The sequence below is a fragment of the Moschus berezovskii genome, chromosome 9 (assembly GCF_049115385.1).
Source record: "Moschus berezovskii isolate FMDL1 chromosome 9, NW_MosBer_1.0, whole genome shotgun sequence".
NCBI lineage: Eukaryota > Metazoa > Chordata > Mammalia > Artiodactyla > Moschidae > Moschus > Moschus berezovskii.
The window spans coordinates 36,712,596-36,738,475 of record NC_142468.1 but is presented as its reverse complement, the minus strand read 5'-3'; the positions used below and the strand labels follow the sequence as shown (position 1 = coordinate 36,738,475).

At 40.6% G+C, this 25,880-nt stretch overlaps 1 protein-coding gene and 1 pseudogene across 3 annotated transcripts in view; both read left to right on the top strand.

Annotated features, from left to right (window-relative positions):
* Positions 1 to 25,880, top strand: part of SAMD4A (sterile alpha motif domain containing 4A) — a 232,701-nt gene that overhangs the window by 52,959 nt on the left and 153,862 nt on the right. The gene's annotated exons all lie outside the window — the stretch shown is intronic.
* The window catches only part of LOC148776434 (alkaline ceramidase 3 pseudogene), a 38,362-nt pseudogene continuing 12,568 nt past the window's right edge, over positions 87 to 25,880 (top strand).

Here is a 25,880-nt window from a genome sequence, read left to right as displayed (position 1 = left end):
GTGGGCTTCCGTCTATGGGGTCACACAGAGTCGGACACGACTGAAGTGACTTAGCAGCAGTATAAAGAATGAAAATATAAAAAATATAAACCTTCCCTTTTAGGGAAGGATTATAAATTGCCTTGCTCCCTCCACTCATGTACATTTTATATCTATCTTTATTGTTCTCTTTAGAACTACTCAGAATTGTGCCATACTTTTTTACAGTCTGGGAAAATAATTTTTCCATAACTCTATTGAATTATGTGGCAAGGTCTAGTTTCTGTTTTTGAGTCTTAGAACTTAAGTCTTTCATGAAGAGGTACATCTCCTAGAAAGATCGTGTGCTAATGTATTGCTCTTCTTTTCCCATTAGAAGACTGTCCAGCCAGTTAGAGCTTTGTGTCATTGTGTGAAGCTGCATATGTCTTGGTGATTGTGTCAATATTCTTTAAAGTGTAAGATCTGCGAATGGGAATGTTCTGGTAGAGGTCTCAAGACTTGTTGGTTGAGGCAAGGTGGTATCTCAAGTCATCCAAAACAAATTGCTCTGTCTTAGATAACCAGATATAGTCAACATAATCTCTCATTGGCTTATTCCAGAATTAAGTAATAGGGATATTTGACTATTATGAATTTCTTTGGTTCAACTAAAGTTTTACAGAATCAAACTTACTATTGTTAATTTATTATTGCTAAATTGATATAATTATTTTGTTTGACAGATTCAAAACCTTTTAATGCTTGTCTTGTCACGAACCTTGTTTATTTTTCCTGAAGTAGCAATGCACACTTCAAGAATTCTGAGTTTTCAAAAAAATATGAAATTTTATTTTATAAGGTAGCAATAAAGAAATAATTCCCTTTAATTGAGAAAGGAGAATTTTAAATGTGAGCCAGTGAAAGCTGAAGCCAAAACTGGGATTTGTTTCCAGTCAATTTACCCTTGAGTAAAATTTATCTTTGATTTACTTATGTGTCAAACAAGTTATTCAAAACCCTGCTAACAAAATATATATTTACAAACCAAAGGATTTTTAAAGGTACTGAAATTATATAGTTAATAAAGTGGAGGTGTGTAAATATTGTACCATTCTTTGCAATTCTCTGAGGATAAAGGAGGGAAGATGAAAAGGTCATTCATTTCCTTGAGGTAATATATTCCATTGACTATTTCCTTCCATGGGTATTTCTTTCTTAATTGTACATAAAAAGATTGTGGTTCCCTAAACACAATCAGCTCTTTCAACCAAAGAGAAATTCAACTGCATTAAAATACATAAATAATCATTAAGTTATAAGAACATGCAAGTAGGAATTACTATATCAGTAATTTTATTGAAAGCAATAAACCATTTCTTTAAAGACATGAGCTCAGGCTTGGTTTGTTAAAATTATTTGAGGAGGAACCTCACAATTCAGAGACAAGTGATGTAGGAAGATAGTTTAGGCGTAGCCTGTTCCATGATGGCTTCACATTTTGTTCTCTTTTGAAGTTGAGAAAATGAGCAAACATCTGGTATCCCATACTGCACGTCATCATCCTGATGAGCCATTAGATTTCCCAACTAGTTTTAAGAAGTCTTCCTACTTCTTTTCCCTTCAGAGCTGTAACTACTACTACTTGCACATTATCTGTAGAATTAATGTTGTTATTAAATATTTAGTCTGTAAGTAGTGTCCGGCTCTGTGACCCCATGGACTGTAGCCCGCTAGACTCCTCTGTTCATGGGATTCCCAGGCAAGAATGCTGGAGTGGGTTGCCATTTTCTTCTCCAATAGAATTAACAGTCAGGCACTAATAATGATAGTAACTTTAAACTGGATCTGGATCACCATTCAATAAGTGTACCCCAAATGATTCTTTTCTCTGTAACTCATAACTTTGCTTCACTTAGAAATTTCTTGGAAGTTGGCTTCCTGATTTTAAGCACTACGTAAACTATGTTTTCACAAGTTTATTGATGACTACATTGTGTGGGAAAGACTCCAAGCCTTCCTGACATCAAGATAGATCACACCTTTTAGGCCTGGCCCTGATTTACTAAAGGAGATTGGTATACCAGGATTTGTTCTTTAAGGAGTCATTCCATTCGTTATCCTGCTTTTTTTCAAGGGTTTGCAATCGATTGTGCCCCCCAAATGTTAGTCTTTTGTTGACAAACATCAGAAGAATAAACAATTTGATGCTTTCAATTTGGATGAAGTGACTTTTGGTGCAACTCAGAATAAACTTGGCCCAAAGCTGTATGGTATCGGTGATATGCTTTATTTCCAATGGTGTCCTAGAGCCAGGTCACATCAGCTTCCATGAAATGACTGAGAACATTTCTTCCCAACTGGGTGACATCACCTAGGGAGTCTGAAATCAACCATGTTGGTAGTCTTTGTACCAAGGAAATTACTACATGCTCTATATTTTCCCGTTTGCCCCACAGAGAATCAGTGGTTAAAACATCTACTAACATAACACTGCTTCAAGAGATAGTAAAATATCTACCAAGAGTCAGTCACAATGGAAATATCAAATAAGGCCTTTGACATTGAGAAATCATAGAGTTAGCCAAACCATCTCCACCTAACCTTTTATCAAATTTATCTCCCTTCAAACTTGAAAATTATCAAGAGACTTTAAGCCTATGTTAGGATAGATAAACATGTCTTCAAATATATTTTTAAATGTTAAATTGATTTAATAGATTCTTCTGGGGGCAGGTCTTTGTCCAGTTTGGAGAGAACCAGGTAGTTACTAAGGTATATTTTCTCAGGGCTGCTAATCTTGCCTGGTATTCACAGAAGTTGGCCAGTCACTAAGATGCTTTCATTTCCTTTTTACCCCTTTTGTTTGTTTTATTTTTAACCTAACACTTGTCCTTTGGAAAATTACTTACAGGTGTCTTGGGCAGAAAAGAAAAATGTTTTGTTTTATTTCACTATTTATTGGATCTCTATAAAGCAATGTACTTTTTCCTGAGGCTAACTATATAATAGGGTTAGCATTCTATTTAAAAAGTCATGTCTTTTTTAAATGCTGAAAAAATATAGTTTTCATATAGAAAGATAATATATTTTGAGAATAGGTTTGTAGAATCATTTCCAATGTGAGTGAATACAACTGCCTTCAAATCTGTTAACCGTGATTTAAAATATCATGAATTATAAATGGAAAAATTGCTATGAATGATAATCCACTTATTGATAGAATTAACAGGTAATTGTTTCAAGTCAAAATATTAATTAGCCAAGATCAGTTTCTGGCATTCAGATATAGTTGTTATCAAGATGTTGAAAATGATAACAGCTTTCTTCCCATTGTTTTCTACTTTATATTTAAAATTCTTTAATTACTTGAAGGCAGGAGGGATAATCTTGAGCTCCTGCCTTTGCATTTACATTTTTCTTTTCTGGCTATGTCTGTAAGATGCATCCTAGCACTTACTGCATTTGACATAACAGGTGTTCTTTCCCTCTGTAACATATACTTGGAGAAATGAAAGGAACAAATATAATATAGAACTTGTTAGGAAATTGGGAAGGAGATCATACTTGTGGCTGTGTGCTCAGTCGCTCAGTCGTGTCTGACTCTTTGTGACCCCATGGACTGTAGCCCGCCAGGCTCCTCTGTCCATGAGATTTTCCTGGCAAGAATACTGGAGTGGGTTGCCATTTCCTACTCCAGGGAATCTTTTCGACCCAGGGACCTAACCCACGTCTCTTGCATCTCCTGAATCGGCAGACAGATTCTTTACCACTAGCACCACCTGGACCCTTTTTGTTTTAGTGAGAAGACAAAACAAAGGTAGGCAAGTTAATTACTTTAGAAAAAAATCCTGTTCTCCTTTGGACGTTGGAGATATTTGTGTTTTTTCACTGATCTCAGAAGAACTATCATCTGGATGACCTGAAACTTAGCCACGCTAACCTCCGACAACATCTCCTTTTCCAGCCTCAGCCCGTGATGTGAGGTGATGCATACCAGGAGACTGTGGTGAGCACCTCTTGCTCCAGGCATCCAACTAATACAGATGACTACCCTTGGGTGGGTACCATATATACTCCAGGCCAGTGGGGAGAGCCTCATCTCACGAGGTTGGCATTATTATAATCCTCACTTTTCAAATGTTGAAATGAAGGGTTGGGGAGTTTAACTCATCCTGGGAGTCATAGTTAGCAGCTATAAAATCCAAACTCATGTGCAAAGAGATCTCATATCAGTGCCCATCCCAAAGGGTTGTTCTGAGGATTAAAATAATTAGCAAATGAAGACTGCTGAGAACAGTGCCTGAAACAAGAATAGGCACTGGTTAAATCTTAGCTGCCATCAGCTTTCATCATCATCATCATCATCAAAACTAGGTCAACCTGATCCCCAAACTGGAGCTAACAGTCCTGCCTAACGTGCCAGGCGAATAGAATAGTAGTGGCATTCTCTCCACTATGGTGGCTGTGGCCTACCCAGAGGATGCCTGGATGAGGCAGCGGATGCTGTGGTACAGGTTTATATGCTGTTAGCCCTCCCTTCCCAGGTTAGGCACAGCTTCTGTCCCTATAGGTGGAGTGATTTTGACTGTTTTGATCTGAGCCCTTTTATTAAAAAAAACAAACTGGAGTTAAACCAGATAGGAAAGAAGTCTTAAGGAATATAAGCTAAAGCTTTGGAGGTTTTATGAGCAACTTAGGGCTTCCCTGGTGGCTCAGTGGTAAAGAATCCACCTGCAATGCAAGAGACCCAGGTTCAATTCCTGGGTCAGAAAGATTCCCCTGGAGTAGGAAATGGCAACCCACTCCAGTATTCTTGCCTGGAGAATCTCATGGACAGAGGAGACTGGCAGGCTACAGTCCACGGGGTTGCAAAGAGTTGGACATGACTGAGCAACTAAGCACGTACACATACAGACATAATTTAAAAATTGATCCTGGGGGGTGGAATCATTGTTCCATCTCTTTTTCCTTATGTGCGACTGAAGTTTCATATTAGATTAAGTGACACAAGGAGAAAGGAAGAGCTGAATCTGAGAGCTATTTTGATGGCGTGACCTCTAGGGGAAGGTTTGGTGCATTTCAACTCCAAGATTTCCTGTTTGAATTTTTAAAATAGCAACTCTGGAACCCAGATGGCACAACCACAGAATAGCCTCCCCCTGCTAACACTCATCAACACAGAAAGTCCAAGAAGGGCAAGCAAGACCTTCAGGGTTAAAAGTGCTTGAAGATGGTTCAATTTGTGTTTATTTGCAGATCTCCTATTTGAGGGACAGAAGCACCTCTAGATTGTAAATCATATCGTTTGTCTCTCGTTTCCTCTACCCCAAAAAACCCCAAAACAAAAAACCAATCTATTCCCTAAAATGTGCAGAGCATGGATGCTTTCAAATACATTGTCTAAGAGAAAAAAAGGGAAGTCTTGTGATTTTGAAAGTGTCCAAGTACAATCAGACTCATTTTTGATACGCCAGTGAAGCAGAGGAGAACAATTTTTTGGAGGGAATTCAGCAGCAATTAATATTTTAAGAATTGTTTTTGTTCATTCATTTAGTTCTTCTGTGTTACTCATAATATATGAAATTTAGGAATAGAATAATGAATATTTTCTTTATGCTGATTTTCCTCTGGAGGAAGGGAAATATTTCATTGATTTTTCATTACAAACATGTGCTATCTGTATCCAGTCTTTGTGATTTTGACTTAGAAAACTGATTTTCCTTAATGGGAATAGTTTTGTGGTAGAGACACTAGGATACAGCTTGTTAATGGGGGAAAAAGCCCCTTTTTTACATTAATATTCTGTTGTTTTTATTTAAATTAGAAATGAATCATTTAGGGTTTGTTACATCAGTTCTGATGTTTTACTGAGAAGGCAATTGTTATAATCTCTTCCATTTTGCATTCTCATTATCTTGTCCTCAGAGAAAATTTTTCTCAAATAACCATGCAACTGGTGGAGGCACTGTTCAGGGCCTATCAAGGGAGGCGGGATGCAGGATTATAATGGGCCTCTGATGTACACTTGTGATGTTATTGTCAAATGAGCTTATACATACAGTTGTACTTTGTGTAAAGGCTTTGGCTTGATAAATGTGAATACTTACAATATGCCACAATTTGAGTGATTCTGCCTTGGCAAAAAGGAGCCTCAAAAAGTGGAAGCGGCTCAGGCCTCTGCAGACAGGGCTTTGTTGATTTGCTCCTGAGTGTCAGGAGCTGGGATTCAGGCTGTGGGGACGCTCCTGGCCTCGGACCAGCTTCTAGGCCAGTGGGTCTCAGCCTTGGCTGCCCCCAGGATTGTTCCAGAGCTTTTGAGCGTACCGATTCCTGGTCTCAGTCCCCAAGACTCCGATTTCATTGGTCTGTCACGCAGCCTGGGTACTGAGATTTTTGCTCCTCAAAGTGGGTTTCATAGATCAGCGGTACCTGCATCACCCGGGAGCTTATTACAAATCAGAATCTCCAGCCCCACCCCAGCACTACTGACTCAGAGCCCGCTTTCCAGGAGTGGACCGCCAAGTCTGAGAAGCATGTTTTACCGCCTCCCACCCGAGGCTGATGGCTCTGTATATCACCTGAAAATGGAAGTGGTTTCGTTCAGTAACTGAATCATTAATTGATCCAGAAACTGTAAGAACCCGTTGGAATAGTGTCTAGATTTTATTATTTTGAAAACAGAAATATCACTGCTGCTGAGATCATCACCATAAAGGCAGAATTTGTTGAGTACAGTTAGAATCATGGGGAGTGACGTGACTCTACTGAGCCTGAGGATTCTGCCCAGTTGAGTGAAGATATGCCAAAATGTTGCCCTGGGTGAACCACACTTCTAGGTCTAGTCCTTGGTCTGATGTGTCAATATACCTGGAGGAGATCCATCTCTAGGGGCAGCAGACTCAAATCTCCAAACTCATGAGAATAAAGAGTGAAAACCAGCCATAGAGAATTTACAGTGACAAATATGGCTGCCACAGGGCAGTTCTTTTCCTCCTTGCAAGCACATAAAAAGGCAGATCACACCGGAAGATGGCTTGTGAACAGGGGATTGGGTGGAGGATTATGTTCCAAGTTTGGTTGTTTCCTGTCTCCTCCACTAGACTGACAGCCATGTAAGGACAGACTTGTTCTGTCCCCTGCTCTCCCCTCTGCTCCCAGGAGAGCCCCAGCCATGTATGGTTTCCGCCAATGCCTCCCCAGTGACTTTCCTTGAGCTCCGACCCCATGGCTGGCCAACTTCTCTTCTTTTGAGGTCTTGATGGTGTGGTTGCTGTTTAGTCTCATTTGGTGTCTTTGCTGGCCTATGCACCTGTCCCAAATATCACTCCTATGTTTTGTCTCTCAGAAGCTATCTTACTTCTGTTTCTAGCTTCTCGGCAGGACCTTGAAGTAGTCCTTTTGTAGTTTACCACTTGTTTTTAATATCATAAAGCCCACTTCCATTTTTAAAGCTCGTGAGCAGGTGGGAGAGCATTTACATTCACAGCTTAGTCCATATCAGTGAATTTTCAAGCGTGGGCAGGGAACCCAAATCTGTGGATGTAACTGATAACTGTGGTGACAATTCTGTTAAGAAATGGCTTGATAATTTGTGAAAAGGGAGGAAAAGATGATTCCAAATTATTAATCATTCATTGGACACTGGGAAAATGATGGCTGATTTCATGGGTGGAAATAGAGAAATCAAGATAGGGTCTATTTTGGCAGGAGAGAAGGATGAGCTTGTTTCGGACTTGAATTTGAGTTAAGGGAGGGTATCGATGTAGAAATGCCATGAACACAGTTGGAGATAACATTTGGGAGGTCCCCGTTATTACTGCCTTGCCTCCTTTACAGTCTCTTGGCCTGGAATGTTCTCATTCTTTCCACTCTTCCTGAAATGCTGGAAGGAAATGGACTATGGTTATCCAGGGTCCTTCTCCTGTAAGTTTACAACCAGGAAAAATAGGAGGAGGATATTTTTGTTTTCACAAGAATCTAGATTGAAGAGACAAGTCTAATGGAACTGGTTTGATTTCATCCAGTCCTATTTAATTTGTCATGTTTTCTCCAGTCACACGATAACTAACACATCATTGTGTAATGTGGGAAGGAAAAAGACATCAAACATTACTGAATGACCCCGGACTTCTTGTCTAGAACCACTTCCATTGACTCATTTACATACACCCTCACTGAGCCAGGGATCCCAAGCATTACCGATCTAAGGCCTTTTGGAGACCCCCTGCTTGGACATCTATTTCCATGCTAGCAGGAAGTTTCAGAAACAACCAATTTAACTGAGTGCAAATGATGTGCTCATTGAGCTTTGGTAAAAAGCCTACAGTTGAGACCTAGAAAGTAAGTGCTATTTTCCTTCTGAGTCACAAGTGACTTTTAATAGACTGAGAACTGACAGAACTGCCAAGAAAGCAAATAGTTTTATTCATATGACTGTACAATTATCCTCAATTACTGAGTTCAACTGATGAGCATCACGATTACTTCATAATATCCAGGACAACCTGGGAAAAGAGATTTTGTTTGTGAAGGAAAGTGACCAAAAATGACTAAAACTCGAAAGATATGGAGGCATTTTTCTTTAAAAGCATCAGAAAAATAATTACAGCTTTTCAGAGTGCATTCCAAATGTAAGGATTTTGTTGGCTAATAGAAGTCTTTGGAACACGTATCTCAAGTTGACAGCAATCGTCAGTCAGTTTGTTCTTTAGGGTGAATAATGACATGGGTTTGGGTCTCCATCCTTTGTTTGAACACTATAGTACTGCCACAAAAAGCCCAATCATTTCTTTCTTAACACTTTGCATTTTTCAGTGGGTGGCTTCTCTTGTTCCTCCTTCCTCAGCCATCCATCCCTGTGCGGGGTGGGGGCGGGGGGGGGAAGAAGCTTTAGGCAACCCGAAGAAACTGCCAATGATAGTGTTTTGCTAATCCTATAAATATTTCTGTAAACTTGACTCCAGTGAGACATAATTTCGGCAATTGGAGTAATGGGCTTTCCTGCTGTTGGAGCCATCCAGAGTGCAAGCTCTCTGGCTTGCTGAACAATTACTCCCACGTTCTGCCTCCCGACACTGTCATTAGTCTTCCCTACTCTAGGTGTGAGGTTGTACGGAAAGTAACGTAAACACTGCCATTCTGTAATTAGCTGCCCCAAAGTTCAGCAGTGAAAATAGCAAGAACACGTTTCTTTCCAGCACCTGGAAAAGCCGATGTGATTTGTTTGTGAACCCAGGTGGAGCTTGTTTATTGACAAACTGTTACTCTTCTGATCACCAGGTGATGTTTACACGAGATGGTAAATCTCTTCACACCTCTTAAAAAAAAAAATCCGTTCCCATATTTGCATGTGTTCTTAGAAAAAGGACCTCATAGTGAAGTGGTTGCCAGTTTGAAATGTAAAGAACTCAAGAAGCACTTGGAGAAGGCAATGGCACCCCACTCCAGTACTCTTGCCTGGAAACTCCCATGGATGGAGGAGCCTGGTAGGCTGCAGTCCATGGGGTCACTAAGAGTCATACACGACTGATCGACTTCACTTTCACTTTACACTTTTATGCATTGGAGAAGGAAATGGCAACCCACTCCAGTGTTCTTGCCTGGAGAATCCCAGGGATGGAGGAACCTGGTGGGCTGCCAGCTATGGGGTTGCACAGAGTCAGACACAACTGAAGTGACTTAGCAGCAGCAGCAGCAAGAAGCACTTAAGGAATAGAGCTTTATAGTAAAACAATTTAAAACATAAATTCTCTGATTTCCCCTGTGCAGCTTTGTTTATTGGGCCAGTTTAGTTCATGACTAAAAGTGAAAGAGGAGAGTGAAAAGGTTGGCTTGAAGCTCAACATTCAGAAAACAAAGATCATGGCATCTGGTCCCATCACTTCATGGGAAATAGATGGGGAAACAGTGGAAACAATGTCAGACTTTATTTTTGGGGGCTCCAAAATCACTGCAGATGCTGATTGCAGCCATGAAATTAAAAGACGCTTGCTCCTTGGAAGGAAAGTTATGACCAACCTAGATAGCATATTAGAAAGCAGAGACAGACCAGCGCGCCAGCAGGGCCAGAGCCGGCCTGGGAGCCCGCAGAGCCGATCGCAGCCGGTGGAGCGCTTGGGCGGCGGCGGCTGCGCGCGCGTGATGGCTCCCGCCGGGGACCGCGAGGGCTACTGGGGTCCAACGACCTCCACGCTGGACTGGTGCGAGGAGAACTACGCGGTGACCTGGTACATCGCAGAGTTCTAGGGCGCTGGAGAGACATTGCAAGAGGAAGAGTTTCCCTTCCTGGCGCTGGTGTGCTGGCTTGGTGACTTCTTAAGTGCCTGACCCTTGCAGTGGAATACAGTGAGTAACCTGATTATGATTTTACCTCCAATTTTTGGTGCGATGCAGAGTGTTAGAAGTGGACTGGAGAAGCGGTACATTGCTTCCTATTTAGCACTCACAGTGGTAGGAATGGGATCCTGGTGCTTCCACATGACTCTGAAATATGAATGCAGCTATTGGATGAACTCCCAATGATCTACAGCTGTTGTATATTTGTATACTGCATGTTTGAATGTTTTAAGATGAAGAACTCTGTAAACTACCATCTGCTTTTTACCTTAGTTCCCTTCAGTTTAATAGTAACCATGGTTTACCTTAAGGTAAAGGAGCCTGTATTCCATCAGGTCATGTATGGAATGTTGGTCTTCACTTTAGTGGTTCGATCTATTTATATTGTTACATGGTAAGCAGTTTGGATCATCAGAAGAGTATACTTAGGTGGTAAATCTATAGCCTAAATTGAAATAACTCATAAAATCCAACTCCAGAAGGGATATTGATAGAAAACTTATAACCCAACATTTATTATTGTATATTGCAAAGGAATACTAATTCTTTAAGCAAGTTGTTAATAGGCATCATGTGAAAGCAAGACTTTTAAAATTAAAGAAATTTGAAGAAAACTGTGTATGATGGCCTCCTTTTGAATATTTATAATGTACATGAGTATATTAAAGGCCTTGAAAACTCCTACAGTAGAAAGGAAAATAATTGTTTTTATGTTTCTCAAACTATTTAACTAAGAAACCCTTTTTGCAGACTATGTCTCAAGAAAGGCTATCTATGTCACAGAGAAACAGTGTTCCAGAAAGATCATTTAGGAAGTAGGCATCAACTTTATAGAGTTTGTGAAAAATAAAATAAATATTTCATGTGAGTACCTGACATAGGGCCTGGCCATATAGCAGATGCTCAGTAAGTAAATAGTATGTGATTTATGGCTTTGTTCCTTTTTTTTTTCCTCTTTTATTTAAACTTTTTATTTTGAGATAATTTTAGAAACACATGCATTTGTAAGAAATTAAATAGAGATCATCTTTACTCTTTACCAATTTCCTCAAGTGATAATGTCTTGCAAAACTATTCTGCAGTATCATAACAGGATTTGATGTCAAGATAACAGAACAATTCTATCACCCTGTGTTGTCTTTCTGTAGCCACAACCACTTTTGCTCCTACCCCATCCCCTCACTACCTATCCTTAACCCCTAGCAACCACTAATCTGCCTCTCCTTTCTCTAATTTTTTCATTCCATTTTATAAATGGAATCACACAGTATATATAACCAGTGGGATTGACCTTTTGCATTCAGCATAATTCACTGTGAGATTGATACAAGTGATTGAATATATCAGTAGTTCATCCCTTTTTATTATGGATAATATTTCATCATATGGGTGTACCACAGATTAATCATTCACCTGTTGAATGATGTCTGAATTTACAGTTTTTTATTTCTAGTTTCTTACTTTTAAAGTTAAGTCTGCTATGAAAATTTGTTTACAGATAAGTTTTCATTTCCCTAGAATAAATGCCCAGAATGCAATTACTTGGTTGTATGATAGTTGTATCTTTAGTTCTTTTTAAACCTGCCAGACTGTTTTCCAGAGTGGCTGTTCCATTTTGCATTCCCACCAGCACTGTATATGTGACCCATTTTCTCTGCATCCTTGCCAGTGTTTGGTATTATCACTATTTTTAATTTTAGCCATTCTTATAGATATATACTGATACCTTTTTGTCATTTTAATTCTCATTTCCCTAATGGGTATTGATGTTGAACATATTTTCATGTGCCTGCTTGCCGTCTATGTATCCTTTTTAGTGAAATGTCTGTTCATGTCTTTGTCTATATTCTAATGAGATTGTTTCTCTTTTTTTCTGAGTTTTGAGCATTCTTTGTATATTGTAGATATGAATCCTTCCTCAAATATGTGGCTCACAAATATTTTCTCACAATCTGTACTTAGTCTTTACATGCTCTTCACATGGTCTTTCACAGAGGAAAAGTTTTTAATTTTTATGAAGTCAGTTTATCAATTTTCCTTTTATATATCACACTTGGGAGTCCAGTCTAAGGACTGGTTTTTCCTTGCTTTTTTACTAAACGCTTTGTGTAGTTTTACATTTTACATGTAAGTTTGTATTTATTTTGAGTTAATTTTTATATAAGGGTAAGGATTAGGTTGAGGTCCATTTTGTAGCCTTTAGATATCCGACTACTCCAGGACCACTGATTGAAATGGCCATTTTTTCAATGAATTGCTTTTGCACCTTCCTCAAAATTTATTTGAATATATTTATGTGGATGTATTTCTGAGTTTTAAAATTCTATTCTACTGATTTTGATGTCTATTCTTCTACCAATCCTACACTCTATTGATTATTGTACCTGTAGAATAACTCTTCAAATCTTATAGATTGATCCTTCTCGCTTGTCTTTCAAAATTATTTTTACTATTTGGATTTCTTTGCCTGTACATACAAGTTTTAGAATAATAATGTCTATATTAAAGATCTTATTGGAATTTTGATAGGAATTGCATGTTGTATTAAACCATCATATCAATTAAAAAAAAAAAAGCAGAGACATTACTTTGCCAACCAAGGTCCGTCTAGTCAAGGCTATGTTTTTCCAGTGGTCATGTATGGATGTGAGAGCTGGATTGTGAAGAAAGCTGGTCGCCGAAGAATTGATGCTTTTGAACTGTGGTGCTGGAGAAGACTCTTGAGAGTCCCTTGGACTGCAAGGAGATCCAACCAGTTCATTCTAAAGGAGATCAGTCCTGGGTGTTCATTGGAAGGACTGATGCTAAAGCTGAAACTCCAATACTTTGGCCACCTCATGCAATGAGTTGACTCACTGGAAAAGACTCTGATGCTGGGAGGGGTTGGGAGCAGGAGGAGAAGGGGAAGACAGAGAATGAGATTGCTGGATGGCATCACCGACTCTGTGGACATGAGTTTGAGTGAACTCCGGGAGTTGGTGATGGACAGGGAGGCCTGGTGTGCTTTGATTCATGGGGTCACAAAGGGTCGGACACGACTGAGTGACTGAACTGAACTGAACTGAACTGAATAGTCTCCCTGGCCTTCCTTTCCCTATTTTCTTTCCTGATTCATCTCTATATATTGTACTTTTAAATGATCCCACTCCAATTTGATATCTCTTTGACTTCTGCTTAAAAACTTCTAGTTGTTTCTGAAGCACGCTAAGCAAAGTCTGTTTCAAATAATACCAAGATATGGTATTGTCATACTGGATAACAGCTCTACTGATAGGTGTGTGTATACATGTGTGTGTGTGAGTTACTTTGTCCTTTTAGACCCAAGTTCCAGGAAGTCAGGATAGGTAGTAACTCTGCTTTAATTAACATCCTCTTTTAGCACCTGATGCAGGGTCATTAACACACTAAATGTTAAAGTTTATCTCCTTTCCATCAGAATTTCACTTTCCACAGGATACTATATTTCTTTCATGCTAATCTATATTTTAATGGCCTCTAAATTGTCAATTGAGAGGATAATTAGTTCTAATTTAGTGTTAATGCTATGAACATAGAGTAAGAAGCTAATTGACATGGCAGGCTACCAACTAGAATTTTATGAACTAAAACTTTTAATCTCTTGCACAACAGTGAGTGAACTCATTATGCAAGTGCCATTTAGGAAGAAAAACTACTTTGCCCGCGGGTGTTCTGTACCTTATGGATGCATCACTGATGGCTTGGCGAGGGCTTTGATGGTCTAAATAGAACAGTTTACCTTTAAACCAACTTTGCAGAAGTTGGTCTAAAAACCTATAGGCGTATTTGGTTGGCACATTTTTGCTTTCAGTTGCATTTTTGTACCTACTAGATATAAGGAACTCCTATGGAGGCTGAAGTTTGTACCAAGCAGGAGAACATCCAGTAAATCTAGAATCTAGATTCTAGTAGAATTAACAACACATTCACTGAGCAGTGACTATTCTGTAAAACGTTTTCATGTATGTGACATCATTTGATCTTCAATTTGAATTACTGAGGTCAAGGCAGGTATTTTTATACCCATTTTATAGTTAAAACAACCAAGGTTCAGGGAGTTGAAATAACTTGTCTGTGATTATGTGGCTGGTTAAGTGATAGAGCCAAGCCAAGGACTTGAATCTGTGACTTCTGTTCCAGAGTTTTTTATTCCTGATCACATCCTACTTTTCTCATCAGTTTAACCATACAATCTTCTTGTGTAATTTTATGCAATTGCCATTTCCTTAAAAATTCAGAAAAATTACATAATCACAACCAAGCAAACTCATCATCTTTTTACCTTCTCACTCCCAGACCCCTGAGTTATCAGTACTGACTCTGTCCTCACTCAAACTCAAAAAAAAAAAACCAAAAACTGTCTTAGAAAAGGAGGTGAAAATGATAGAAAGTAAAGAAAATCAGGTCGAGGGGTGCTTCTGGCTGTTTTTTTTTAAGGAAAAATTTAACTGCTGCCCAAGATGTCAGTTCTCAGTTTAACCCAGAGTAGTTTTTCAAAGATGAAGCCTTTTAGTTACATTTGCTGCCCTCTGGCTGGTCTTAGCCTGCACTAGTCTACCAGAATTCTCTTTGGTCGAGTTTAGATTATTTGGCGCTTGCCTATCTGGTACACAAGCCCTGGTTTGTGTTCAGGTGTTTTTCTTTTGCCTACGATTTACCTTTTCCATGCTTTACTATTTCTTAGAAGCTCGCTCCACCAGAATGTAGCCAGGAAAACAAAAACAGGAAAATCTAGCAAGTCAGCTCTGTTGTGTGTGAGAGGCTCTGTCATGCTGTGGGCAGCGTAGAAGTCACTGGAAGATGAAGTCTCAGGGTTCCAAGTCTGTTTCTTTCATCTTTCTCTGCCCTCCTCCAGTTACTTTTAACCGCTGGGAGACGAGAGAGCCGAAGTTCTATTTGTGTCCTTCTGTTAGTTTATTTGTAAACTGCAGGTCAAAAAGTAATATTATATATAAAATCCAGACTGGACAATTAGTTGTTTCACGCAGAGAGAGAGCTTTAAAGGAAATCAGCTGACTTCCTGACTTGCTGAATGAAGTGTGAGTTTTAGTTTCTATCCTGTTAGGAAATGACATGTGAATAGAATACTTGTATGAGCAGGCTTTTATTTTTGTCAATGACTGGAAACTTGTAAAATAAAAAAGGAAAAGAGAAGTCTGTTTATTTTAGCATATCAAGATTCATTTCTGGGAAACAAAGGCAGAGATGGCAGTTTCTGAATCCTTTGGTGGTCTCTGTCCTGAAATTCCGTTTCTTCTCTCCTTCTGCCCAGAGTTGTTGGGTTGCCATAGCAACATGACTCCTCCCCCACAACCTGTAAGATTAACTGGATACAGATTTAGCAGCCAAGAGAGGCCAAGATCAAAATCCAAATTTAGGGCACTGATCACAGAAAGTGGGAAGTCTAAGGCCAAGGACCACTCTGCGTCCCTCCATGAGCAGCACGTGGCATGATGGGCGTTGCATCCTGATGGCATCCATGACACTGCTCGGAGACCCCGATGGCCGTGATGTGCTCACTTGCCACACTGCAGATGGGATCGCATCCAAGATGAGAGTTGGATAAGTGTGTGGAGCAGGAGTATTTAGTGCAGTGGTGTAACCCTATCTCAAATGAAATCACTGGAGCTGTGAAAGTCAGGCATGAGATTCTTGGGCAAGGAATGATGGAGAAAGCAAGTGAGTAGGTGCTGCAAAAATAAAGGCACTCTATGCCCAGGAATGCTTTCTAAGGGATTCTTAAGTGGTGATAACCATAATAACAATTGCTCACATTGATGGAGCACTTGTGCTGTGCTTGCTTAGTCGCTGAGTTATATCCGACTTGTTGCAACCCCATGAACTGCAGCCCACCAGGCTCCTCTGTCCGTGGGGATTCTCCAGGCAAGAATACTGGAATGGGTTGCCATTTCCTTCTCCACGGGATCTTCCAGACCCAGGAATGGAACTGGGGTCTTCTGCGTTGCGGGTGACTCTTTACCAGTTGAGCTACCAGGGAAGCCCACATTTAAATATCATACGGTATTTGTCTGGCTTCACTTAGTATGATAATCTCTATCCATGTTGCCACAAATGGCATTATTTCACTGCTTTTTTTATGGCTGAGTAGTGTTACATTGTGTGTGTGTGTGTATCTCAACACACTCACATTTATATACACACACACCACATCTTCCTTATCCATCAGTCTGTCGATGAACATTTAGGTTGCTTCCACGTTTTGTTAAAAAATGGGCACAAGATCTAAACAGACATTTCTCTAAAGAAAACATACAGATGGCAAATAGTTGCATGATGCTCCGCATCATTATAATGATTATCAGAGAAATGCAAATGAAAACTACAATGAGATACTACCTCACAGTAGTCAGAATGACCATCATCAAAAAGTCCACAAATAATGAATGCTAGAGGGGGTGTGGAGTAAAGGGAACCCTCCTGCAGTGTTGGTGGGAATGTAAATTGATGCAGACACTATGGAAAACAGTATGGAGGTTCCTTAAAAAATAAAAATAGAGTTGCTGTATGATCTAGCAGTCCCACTCCTGGGCATATATCTGGAGGAAACTCTAATTGGAAAAGATACATGCACCTCAGTGTTCATAACAGCACTATTTACAGTAGCCAAGACATGGAAACAACCTAAATGTCCATTGACAGATGAATGGATAAAGATGTGATGTGTGTGTATATATATATATATATACATACTGGGAGTTGAAGTCCTAACTCCCAGTGGCTATGAATGTGACCTTATTTGGAAATGAGGTCTTTGCAAATGTAATCAAGTTAAGATGAGGTCATTAAGGTGGGCTCTATTCCAATATGACTGGTGTCCTTATCAGGAGGGAAAATGCCAAGTGAAGAGAGACACACAGGGTGAACGCCATGTGACAGCAGAGGTGGAGACTGAAGTGATTGCGGCTGCAAGCCAGGGAACACCAAGGAAGGATTGACTGCTGCCGTCAGAAACTGGGAAGAAACAAGGAGGCCTCTATCCAGGGTCTCGGAGGGAGTGTGGCCCTGCTGACACACTGATTTCAAACTTCTAGCCTCTAGAACTGGAAGAGAGTGAATTTCTGTAATTTAAGCCACTCAGTCCATTACTGCCACCTCGGGAAGCTAATACAAATATGTTCTTACTGTACCAGGTTCAGTCGATACAGAGGCACACAGTGATGCAGTAATATTCCCATTATGCTTCATCTCCCCATGCCCATCTTATGGACAACTGGTAATGACAGTTTGGTGGCTCAGATGGTAAAGAATCTGCCTGCAGTGCAGGAGAGCCAGGTTCAATCCCTGGGTCAGGAAAATCCCGTGGAGAAGGGAATGGCAACCCACTCCAGTTTTCTTGCCTGGAGAATTCCGTGGACAGAGGAGCCTGGCGAGCTACAGTCCATGGAGTCTCAAAGAGCTGGACACGACTTAGTGACTGAGCACGCACACACGCAATGACAGTTTGTCTCCTTTCTGTATGTGGATGTGTACATTCATTTTTATATAATGGGACTGTATTATGTGCATTTTACTGAAACTTTTTCTTTTTAAATCATACATGTGTATCTTAGAGATCTCTTTAAGTCTTTAGCTTTTTTAAAAATTGTAAAATACACATAGCATAAAATTAACCATTTTTAAGTGTGCAGTTCACTGGTATTCAGTACATTCACATTGTTGTGTAACCATCATCACCAGCCCCCTGCAGTGTTCCTTTCATTGTAAAGCTGAAACCCTGTTGTATCTATTAAACAAAAATTCCCCATTTCCCCCCAGTCTCTAGCTCTGGGTAACTACCGTTCTACTTTCTGACTTTATGAATTTGACTACTCTGCTGCTACTGCTGCTGCTAAGTCACTTCAGTCGTGTCCGACTCTGTGTGACCCCACAGACGGCAGCCCACCAGGCCCCCCCGGCCCTGGGATTCTCCAGGCAGGAACACTGGAGTGGGTTGCCAACTAAGTACCTCAAATAAGTGGAATGATACAGTATTTGTCTTTTTATGTCTGGCTTATTTCACTTGACATATCCTCAGGTTTCATCCATGTGTGGCATGCGTCAGAATTTCCTTCCTTTTAAGACTGATTAATATTCCATTTATATGTTTACATTTTGTTTCTTCATTCATCTGTCAGTAGACTCTTGGGTTGCTTCTGCCTTTTGGCTATTGTGAATAATGCTGCGTTGGATATGGGGGTACAAATATCTGAGATCCTGCTTTCAATTCGTTTGGGTATATACCCAGAAGTGGAATTGCTAGATCATATGGTAATTCTATTTTTAATTTTTTGAAGACTTGCCATACTGTTTTCCATAGCAGCTGCATCATTTTACATCCCCACCAGCAGTCTACAAGGATTCCAATATCTTCACATCCTTGCCAACACTTGGTTTTTTTTTTATAGTAGCTGTCTTAATGGATATGAGATGATATCTCATTGTAGTTTTGATTTGCATTTTCCTAATGATTAGTGATATTGGGCTTATTTTCATGTGCTTATTAGTCATTTGCATATCTTTGGAGAAAAGTCTATTCAAGTCTTTGCCCATTTTTTTTGGTAATTGGGTGGTTTATTTAAGGAGCTCCTGTGAATGGACATTAAGGTTGTTACCAGTGTTTTTTTTAATTAGAAGCAGCACAGAAATATATAATCCTGCAATATATATCACTTCACATGTGTACAAGTTTATATTTAGAATGAATTCTTAGAAGTAGAATTGCTCAGTCAAATAGCTATGTATATGCCTTTAGGTATTGATTGATTTAGCCAACTGGCTGTCTGAAGAGGTTTACCACAATCCATAGTCTTAGCTAGAGTGTATAAGAGAAGTCTGTGGGAGAGAGGGATTACTTGAGACTGAGTGACCACGGAAAGTCATTCCATGGATGTGACATTGAGATTAAATCCTAGATGCTAAGACAGAGCCAGCCCTGTAAGATCTAGGGTCACAACAGCTGAGGTTAAGCTACAAGGCAGAAGTGACCTTCGTGTGTTCAAAGGCAGGAAAGCAGACCACTGTGGCTGAAGGCTGGTGAGTGAAAAAGAGGGTGCTAGGCTGCGAGTTGGCCTGGAAGGCAGGGTTCACATAGGCCCTACTCAGGAGTGTCCGCTAGATGAATGGAAGTCAGAAGAAGGAATAACTTTTGATTTTATGAGATCGCTCTGGGTGTGAGGTTGAAAATAGACAGTTGAGGGCAGATGGAGGGATGCAGGGAGATTAATTAGGAGCTACTGCAGTGACCCATGTGAGAAAGAGCGTGGTGCCTGCGTGCCTGGGGTGGTGATAGAGATGGGGACAGTGGATTACAAGATTTGCTAATGGATTGGCAAAGAACTAAGGAGCTGGGTTGCGAGCAGAGGAGAGGAAGACAGAGAAGCCTCAGGATGATGGTGGCTTCTTGGTTCTGTTGCTCACTAGAGGCATGACCTGGGGCAATAATTTCACTTCTCTGTGCTTCACTGTTCTTTATAAAATAAGAGTAATTTCAACATTCTCACATGGTGATTCTGAATAAATGACTTAATATGTGTAAAATGCTTTCATTTTGGGAAATGTTGAATTTGAGACATTTATTATATCTCCAAGTCCAATGTTGATTAAGCAGTTGAATGTACAAGTCTAGAATTCAAGAGAGTGATTAATGGTGGAAGTTTAAATTTGATTAAATTTGTAAGTTGCTTGCCTTAAGTATCATCTATGGGGCATGAGATTGTATGAGATTACCGAGGGAGAGGGAGAAGATAGGGGAGAGACAGGGACTAAGAACTGAGTCATTTCAGTATCAAGAGTCAAAGAGTAGTGTAGGAACTAGCCAAGGAGGATGAACTGGAGCCAACAGTGAGGCTGGCTGAAAGCTAGGAGAGAATGGAGCCCTAGAGGTCAAATGAAGAAGGATCATTAAGGAGGAGAGAGTGTCCAAAGCCTCTCGTGAGTCAAGTGAGTGTCTTACCTCCTCCCACATGGAGAAGAGATCTGACCATCAGTCCTGTGTGTCTGCACAGAGGAGAATGGAAGGAGGCTTAGTGGATGCAGAGCTGTCAGTGGCATCCTTGGAAGAGAAGGGAAGTCTCTTCCTTCAGTAGTCCTGGCCCTTCAAGAAGAAGAGAAATGAGCAGAGGTGGAAGGTAGCCTTGTTAAGGACATCGGATGCCTTCTTGACCCTTTTTTTGACACTGGTTGTCTGCAGTAGGTTCTAAATGGCCTTTAAGGATTTCCAGCAGATGAAATTTCTTTTCCTTTTGTTTCATGTGCCACTGAGGATCTCTTGAATTCTTGAAATTTTTATTAAGAATTCCTCGTATACCAATAAACAATACCCAGACTCAATAGCCTCTGCTGACACATCGTGATTATGTTTAAGGAAGGTCTTGGGCAGCAAAACAGCTCACTTATTGCAGAGTCCCAGTGTTGGTAGCTTTTTGCCAAATGGTCACCATTCATACATCCTTCCTTCCTGGAAGGGATATAAATCCCAAAGCTATTTTTGCTCCCAGGAGATTATGGCACAACATATGGAGTCTTCACTCTCCAGGAGCAGAAGCAGAGTCTTGTCTTTGCTTGAGCAGGCCACTTGGTGAATGCCGCAGGTTTAGGGCAACTGTCATCCTCATGATTCATGGGTGACTGTATCAGGGAGCCGCAGCACAGAGCAGCTGGTCTGAGGAGCATTCTAACCTGATGTTTCCCACAGTGTTGTTCATGGCATTTGCCCCATTTGTCTTGCTAAGATGGCTCTATTAATCCTACCCAAATTTCTGTGTACATTAATATTTTACCTCAAACCTATATGCAATAGCATTCTAGAATATTGACATTCTGAAGGTGACTATTTGGGGATGGGTATTATAAACTTCTGGGGCTTCCCAGGTGGCTCACTGGTAAAGAATCTGCCTGCCAATGCAGGAGACGTGGGTTCAGTCCCTGGGTTGAAAAGATTCCCCTGGAGTAGGAAATGGCAACCCATTCTAGTATTCTTGCCTGGGAAATCCCATAGACAGAAGTGGGCTACAGTCTGTAGGACTGCAGAGTTGGACATGACTGAGCATGCTTGCACATTCAGTTATAAGCTTTTATGGATAGTCCCTCTTAACATAAATGTGAATAAATGTGAAAGAAAAAGAGAAGTTATAGCAAATTATCAAAAAGACTTAAATTTCCTGATTTAAAAGCAAATTTGTCTATAAGTCAAAAACTTCTACCAACAAGGACCTATTATATAGCACAGGGAACTATCCTCAATATTTTGTAATAACATATAAGGGAAAAGCATCTGAAAAAGAATATATATATGTGTGTGTGTATATATATATATAGTGTGTGTATATATATATATATAAAGCACACACACACTTTGTGCTGTGCGGTATACCTGAAACTAACACAACATTATCAGTCAACTATACTTCAATAAAAATCATTTAACAACAGAAAAGCTCAGTTTTCGTTACTATTCTTTGAGCAGTCAGAAAGGTTTCTCTAGGAGATTAAGCTGAAGAATTGACGCTTTTGAACTGTGGTGTTGGAGAAGACTCTTGAGTCACTTGGATCACAAGGAGATCGAACCAGTCAATCCTAAAGGAAATCAACCCTGAATATCCATTGGAAGGACTGATGCTGAAGCTGAATCTCCAATACTTTGGCCACCTGATGTGAAGAGCCGACTCATTGGAAAAGACCCAGATGCTGGGAAAAATTGAGGGCAAGAGAAGAGGACAAAAGAGGATGAGATGGTTGGATGACATCATCGACTCAATGGACGTGAGTTTGAGCAAACTCTGGGAGATAGTGATGGACCAAGAAGCCTGGCATGCTGAAGTCCATGGAGTCGCAAAGAGTTGGACACAACTTAGCAACTGAACAGCAACAAGGAGATTAGGCTGGTCACTTATTGTTTCGGGGTAGAGGATACTTTGAGTTATGATTGAATCCTGAAATTAATTTCTATTATCATGAAAACTGTATAATGATTCCTAGCCAAGCTAGAAATTGAAGAGTTAGTTTTCTGGATCCAGTATCTACTGATATTATGGCAGATAGACATGTAGCCAATTCTGTTATAAATGCTATTGTTGAAAAAACATTCCTCTCTATATTAGAAGGAAATAGGTAAAAATTGCTTTTACCTTTTGGCATGTACTATTTGTTAAAATCTGACCAAGTTGAGGCTTATTAACCTTAGGGCACAGAATTCCATTTCTCTCTAAATGGCTGAGCGAGGCCCATGCAGTAGAGCAAGGGCATGGCTTAGCAGCTCTGTGGACTGTGCTAGTTGGTATTTATTGATCCCAGCAATGACTTCAATCTATCTAAGCCTCTGTTCTTCATCTCTGTTATGGGGGAAATAACCTGCATCACAGAGGTATTGTGAGAATTGGATTAAATATTTCATGAGAAGCACATTGCCTGGTGTGTGGGGGCGTGGAATATTTGGCAGCTATTATTACTGTTGTCGCTGTGATCTCCTCTACCCTGCAGACTTGAAGCTGCAAGACAAGAAACACTGTGGTTGAGCCTTGGTGAAATATCTCAGCATCTTTGTTTCTTACGTGCGTCACGTGTTTGTCTAAAGCATCTGGCTCTCCTCTTGCTCTACCTTCTCTTCCAGTGGAGGCATCAGGGTTGGGAGTGAGGGGACAGAGGAGGGATCCAGCCTTGCACATGCAGGCCAGTCGTCATGGCCACTGCACTCTGGGTCACATGAAGCAGCAGCTGCCAAGGTGGCCTGTTGGGGGAGGGGGTCATCAGTGGTTCCCTCCTTCCTGCTCAGATAGCTCCTCTCCCTCTCAGACTCTGTCAGCACTTCTCTGCAGAGCCTGCTTCCCCACGGTCAATCCTGCGGTTTTTAGGTTGTTTCTCCTTTGCTTTGGGATTGCCAAGAGGCCAGCTCATATCACAGTACATCCATTTCCTCAGGATGCCAGTTGTGCCTGCTACTTGCCTGTGTTGATTAGATGTTTTGAATGTCAAGTCGGCGTTGATTAGAACACACGCGCACACACATGCTTACATGCTACCAGTTTCTAGTTCTACTACATCTGAGTTCTTGATGAGGATCTAACATGAAGAGATCTAACATGCTGCTATTGACAAACTTCCCCTTTAAAAGTGCTGAATCCTTGCGATTGTGTTTATTTTCATAGGATCTGTTTGGCCAAAAAGTCTGCATAAATTAGCTAATTAGAGCAAAGTACTTGTGTTTGATTAAAAGAAAATAATCATAACCTTTGCATTTTGTTTTCCGTGTGCCTTCAAGTCACCACGTGCAGACTGTTACCCCACACAAGTCAAGGCAGAGAATGGCTTCTGTTTCCTTCCCCCAACTAAGCAAGACCACGTCCCCTTTCCTTAGACATATTTTCTTTTCCCTGTTCTTCTCTTCCTTCCTCTCTCTCCCTGTCTGCCTCTCTGTATCTCCTTCTGTCTCTCTTTGTCATAACAGTATCTGGCAGTTTTTGTGCCATGGATTTACACCTTTTACTCTGGTTTGTAAATTTGTTTCCTGACCATGAAGATCTAGAGCTAATCCCTGAAATCTCTTATCTCTGTTTGGGATGTAAGAGGTCCCAATTGACACAGAATCAATCATTTATTGACTTAGAAGGAGAAAAAAAATAGAAAACAGCAAAGACATTGTCAGGATTTATAGATCTCATTTTGGATTGATGGGCTCTAAGACAAGTCTGTTTGGGGACTCACCACGAGGGAAACTGTTCCCAGCAGAAGGGGCTCCTTTTCTGAATTTAGACTCTTCCAGGGGGTCGTTTGATTGTGAAGAAGCTGGCGGTTTTGTCTGCAGACTTTCTGGTTTCATTAGCAGTCTGGTGGTGACAGCTAGCTCTAGCTGTTTCCTCTTGTCGTTGCTCACAGGAATGGTGCTGAATACTCAGAGGTGGCACGAGGCTTTGGGATGGCAGCAGCTTCATCAGTGTGCCCTCACCCCAGCCCTCAATTGTCACAGTTGCAGGTCGTGCCTCCGAGAATAACACTGCTGATTAGTGTGCCTGGTGCACTGGGCAGGCTGTGGGGGAAATGCCACGGTCTAATCTCTGTTGATTTCCCAACAATTACATTCTCTTTGCTTCCTACTGGCCTTCGCCTTCCAGGCAGACTATATTTTGTCTTCCATTATAAAGAATTTAATTTTGGTCTTTCCCACTAGGGTTCTCCCAGGTTGTTTTCCATGTCCGTAACTTCATTCTACCCCTGCTCTTGAACGTCACCAACCTTTCAGTCCTGATGAATAAATGTCTGCTTTTACTTCCTGATGCCTTTCTCCTTTCATTCAACAAGTCTATTGAAAAGAAATGTACATGCTCAGAGGGAATTGCACTGTATGATGAATTAAAATGGGGATAGTAGTTACTTCTTGGGGCTTCCCAAGTGGTGCAGTGATAAAGAATCCGCCTGCCAATGCAGGAGATGCAGAAGACATGGGTTTGTTTGATCCCTGGGCGGCGAGGATCCCCTGGAGTAGGAAATGGCAACCCATTGCAGTATTCTTGCCTGGAAAATTTATAGATCGAGGAACTTGGCAGGCTGTATAGTCCATGGGGTTGCAAAGACTTGAACATGTGGAGCATGTGCATGTGTGCACGCGTGTGCGCGCACACACACACAGTTACTTCTTAGGGTTATTGTTAGATTGAACAAGGTGAAACAGAGAAAGTGCTCAGAATAGTTTTAGATACCTGGCCTTCCCTCAGTAAGGGCATCATCATTGTCGCCTCTTTCTTCATCACCAGCGTCACCGATAATTCTGGGTCTATAGGCAGAGACCACTTGTAATTTTGATACTATGATTCTGTGTGGCCTGCATATCACAGCAGGTCTCCTCTGAAACTCACTTCATGTGGCACCAGTTTTCTCTCCTTTTATTTTGGATTTTTAAGGACTAGTCTTCTTATTCTTTCTTTTCTGTACTGTTTTACCTAGCTCATTTACTTACTACATCAGATTTGACAAACCATATTATAAATTAAACTGCAGTTAATCCATAGAACAACATGGTGTGATGGTGCATTCCCCTCTCCATTTTGCCTGTGATAACATTTCAGATCAGAGAGAGTACATGTGTTGCTTACCATAACTAACCAATAAAAGGCATCCCCAAGATGCAAACCCAACTCTTCTGACTCCAAGTCCAGTGTAGTTTCCATGAGGAGCCCTTTGTGTGTGTGTGTGGAGGAGCAATAACATTTAATTTTCTAACGTAGGCTTTAACTAAGACATCAATAAATTTTGAGTTCTTGGAAGGTAGATATTAGTTCTAAATGCATATTAATTTCTAAAATAAGATATTAATTTCTAAAATGCATAAATCTAGTCTTCTCCCAGCACTATGGCTTGAGCTACTTACCAGGTTTCTTTTCTGATATCTCACAGCATGTAGAAGACTAAATGAGGCTTTGTCTAGGCTGTAAGAGTAGTCTTCAGTTCAGTCGCTCAGTCGTGTCCGACTCTTTGCGACCCCATGGACAGCAGCACGACAGGCTTCCCTGTCCATCAGCAACTCCCAGAGCTTGCTCAAACTCATGTCCATCGAGTGGGTGATGCCATCCAAGCAT